Source organism: Cyprinodon variegatus, unplaced genomic scaffold, assembly GCF_000732505.1.
Source record: "Cyprinodon variegatus isolate N-32 unplaced genomic scaffold, C_variegatus-1.0 Scaffold257, whole genome shotgun sequence".
Lineage (NCBI taxonomy): Eukaryota > Metazoa > Chordata > Actinopteri > Cyprinodontiformes > Cyprinodontidae > Cyprinodon > Cyprinodon variegatus.
The window spans coordinates 860,175-864,595 of record NW_015150710.1 but is presented as its reverse complement, the minus strand read 5'-3'; positions in this window follow the sequence as shown (position 1 = coordinate 864,595).

Below are 4,421 nucleotides of genomic sequence, written 5' to 3'. Positions count from 1 at the left end.
ATTAATGTTTTTGTCATGATCTGGCCCGTTTGCTTTACCTTCATTGGTTATTTCTTTCACCTGTGTCCTTTGGTTTATGTTCTGTTCAGCTTGAGCATTCGGGGCCAGATTATTATTTGTTTTCTGTTAGCCTGTCTGTTCAGTCTGTTTATTTCACGTTTCTTGTCCTGGATCCTGGCGGCCAGTGGAAAGAGGGTTTTGTGTTTGTCTCGTCTCTTGCTCGTCCACTGTTTCTCCCCTGCTGAGCCCTCTGGATTTTTGGCTCTTTACGTGGGGAGGTTTAGTTTTTATCTCAGTAAGTCTGGCTCCCAGGTGGAGACCAGTTTAAAGGTCCTGCATAAAGTTCTGGTTCCACGTCCTGTCTCGGCTACACTCTTCCACTGAGCCTGCTCATCTGCACCTGATCCTGTCTGCTCTTGTGCGTGTCCGCCTGGTCGCGCTTCTGGACGCTGTTTAAACTCTGAACCTGCCAGAGAATTCTAGGATTCCTGGATCCTGCATGTTCTGTCTTTTCCTTTCTGTCCTGTATCCTTGACCAGGATCGGCTTCCTGCAAATCCTCTGGAGCTGCAGCACTGGGGACACTCCCGGTGACGCGCGCCGCATCAGCTGTCAGCCCATCCGCTGGATCAGACCCCCTTCAAGGGTGATGGACTAAACTGTTAAAGCAGAGCGTCTGAGATTGGGTAGTGGGGTTTACACATTAAATTTCTTTAAGGTTTTTTTTTATTAACTTTGTCAGTAAAGATTTCTAAGTCAATAAAGGATGCTGAGGTATTTTATTGTGACTTTGTTGTTTCTAGAGCTCCAAACGTTGTTTTTAAAAACAATATCTTTGTTTTTGGTTAGTTTTTCCAAATTTTATTTGAAAAGCTCCAGACATTTTTAAAAAAACTGAAAGTGATTTTCTTCTCTCGTAACAACTTTTTTGTATTTTTTAAACCTTTTCTAGTCCTTCAGAATACTTTTTATTTTGCTTCGAACATGAGAAAAAGGATATTTATAAAATCTCGGACAACAAATTTAAGACTTGGAAGATTTCACATGGAAGATTTCATGAAACTCCACCAGCAGCCCTCTGCTCCAGCCTAACGGGTAGCAGAACATTTAGCTTGAAGTTTTTTCCTTCTCAAAGCATTTTTTTTAACAGCTGTTTCTAACAGCTTTTCAAATTAATCACGTTGCTAATATTATGTTTTAGGCAGCGATGCCAGATTAATTTAAGAGGATGCCATGAGGCTGTTGGATTATCTTGCTCTTGAATTGCCAGATTCACAAACTGAATTTTATCAACGTTAAGTCGCTGCACACTCAAAATTAGTCTAGAACCCCTTTTCTCTTATTTCTTAATAAGAAATTATTCTTTAGTCTGTATTTATGCATTCTCCACATTACTTCATCCCTAATGCACAGAGCATTTGTGATGGAGAATAGACGCCCAAACAGCATTTTTTCTTCGTCTGTTGGAACCAGTGAGGTCCAGAGCCTTAAAGGCTGCATTCAAGAAAATTATTAATTCAATTAAGTTGTGTCAAAAAGTTATATTGAAGAGATGTCTGTTCTGTTTATAATTTTAAATAAAATTCTGAACCAAATTGGCTTGTACATAACCAACTTATCCAAATCTAACAATCTTAACCATTTCTGGTCAGTTATGTTTTAATTGTTCAGTCTGGTTTTATTTATTTATTTATCTATTTAAAATGACCTAACAAATGTTTAACTGTGTTGATTAATGCAGACATAGAAATGTTTTATTTTATGAACTTGTTTATCAGAAAATTATTTATTACCGTAAAACCGATCACATGGATGTATTTTGCTAACCTTAATGAGATTATAGCTGCTTATTGTCTATATTAACATTTTCAAATCCAGTAAAACAGTGAACTGGCATCTAATGGACTGGTGGAGAGGAAAAACACAGACTACCAGATCAGGTTTATGAGAAACAAAAAATACTTTAACTGAATACTTTTTTAAGCTTGTCTCCATATATGTACAGAGAAACCTGAAATTAAAGTCTAAATATAATGTTCTCACAGTGAATTAGTATAAACAGAGCTAGCATATAAAACAGTACTATGCCATAGGAGAGATGTAAAAAAGTGAGTTTTAGAAGCCTTAAATTGTGAGGTAGAAACCAAACACAAAGTTATATTAAATGGGTTTATTGAACATTAGATCTGCCAGAAAAATCCTTTTTTAATCAATGACTTTCTATTCATAATCTTGATGTTATGTTTTAAAAAAAACAAACTCGTTAAGTGAATTTAGCGAGGCACCTATTCTCCGGGCAGACACCTTGAAACTACACTGCCTGGCCAAAAAAAAAAGTTGCCACGTGGATTCAACTAAGCAAATAGTACTAGCCTCCTATTGGATCATTACTGCATGGGCGATTATCTTTCACCTGACAAGTTATTTAACCCCAACTGGTGCAATGACTTGGTTTTCATTTCCTAAACAACCATGTTGAAAGACACATCCCGTGGTCGTGGAAAAGATGTTAGTCTGTTTGAAAATGGTCAAATCATTGGCATGCATCAAGCAGAGAAACATCTAAAGAGATGCAGAAACTACTAAAATTGGGTTAAGAACTTTATTAAAAACTGGAAGGATAGTGGGGACCCATCATCTTCAAGGAAGAAATGTGGCCGGAAAAAAATCCTGAATGATTGTGATCGGCGATCACTTAAACGTGTGGTGAGATCAAATTCGAAGAAAAACAACAATAGAACTCAGGGCTATGTTTGATACTGAAAGTAAGAACATTTCCACACACACAATGCGAGGGGAACTCAAGGGATTGGGACTGAACAGCTGTGTAGCCGTAAGAAAACCACTAATCAGTGAGGCTAACCGGGAAAAAAAGGCTTCAATTTGCTAGGGAGCATAAAGATTGGACTGTGAAGCAATTGAAGAAGGTCATGTGGTCTGATGAGTCCAGATTTACCCTGTTCCAGAGTGATGGGCGAATCAGGGTAAGAAGAGAGGCAGGTGAAGTGATGCACCCACCATGCCTAGTGCCTACTGTACAAGCCTGTGGGGGCGGGGTTATGATCTGGGGTTGCTGCAGTTGGTAAGGTCTAGGTTCAGCAACAGTATGTGCTCAAAAAATGAGGTCAACTGACTACCTGAATATACTGAATGACCAGGTTATTCCATCAATGGACTTTTTCTTCCCTGATGGCACAGGCATATTCCAAGATGACAATGCCAGGATTCATTGGGCTCAAATTGTGAAAGACTGGTTCAGGGAGCATGACACATCATTTTTACACATGGATTGGCCACCACAGAGTCCAGACCTCGACCCCATTGAGAATCTTTGGGATGTGCTAGAGAGGGCTTTGCGCAGCGGTCAGACTCTACCATCATCAATGCAAGATCTTGGTGAAAAATTAATGCAACACTAGATGGAAATAAATCTTTTGACATGCAGAAGCTCATCGAAACAATGCCACAGCGAATGCGTGCCGTAATCGAAGCTAAAGGCGGTCCAACAAAGTATTAGAGTGAATGACCTTTTTTTTTGGTGGCGACTTTTTTTTTGGGCCAGGCAGGGTATAATTTCCTTTGTGAGACGACAGTAAAGGTGGGGGAGTGGCCACCTAGTTTAAAGATATTCTGAAGTCTAAATGAGTTTTTCTGTGTAAATTAGACACTTGAATATTTGACTCTCTAGGTAAAGATTCTGGTTTGAGCCATTTTCCGGAATATTTAGATGCATCCTAAGTTTATAAATTACCTTTTATAATAATTTGGATGGCCTTTTAAATGTGATGTGTTAAATATAACTGACTTGTTATTGTTGGAGATTTCAACATTCACATTGACAGTCCTGAAGACAGAAGTGCAGAAAAACAATGTGATACTCGTAGAAACTTCTTTAACTCAACATGTTAAACACAAAATATACAACCAGGGATAAAGTTTAGACTTACATAACTAAGACTCTTCCAAGGTGTCTGTAATATGCAGATCTATCTGACCACTTTCTGTTATTCTTGAAAGCATAACTTGCAATGACTCAGCTAGCCAAAGGGATATTGCAATAAAACATATCTATAAGAACGGTTGTGCAGCAAGATTAGAAACAAACTAAAAGTCGCTGAGAGGCTGAGGTCAGGCAGTTCTTATGTCCCTTTTTGGAACAACAATATTCGTAGCTATCTGTGTAGCGGTCAACAAACAGTACATTGGCTAGCTCACTTACTCTCCTGCCGTGACATCCTAACAGGTGAGTAATATGCCCAGTTACAAATCTCTTCCCACGTTTAGTTTACGGACACATCTACAAATTATAACAAACCATAATAACTCTAAAAACCAGACATACAAACGTCCTTTTAGCTTTTCTGTTCTGGCTTCTACAGATGCAGATACTAAAACTAGATTTACTCCATTTTGCCAACTAAC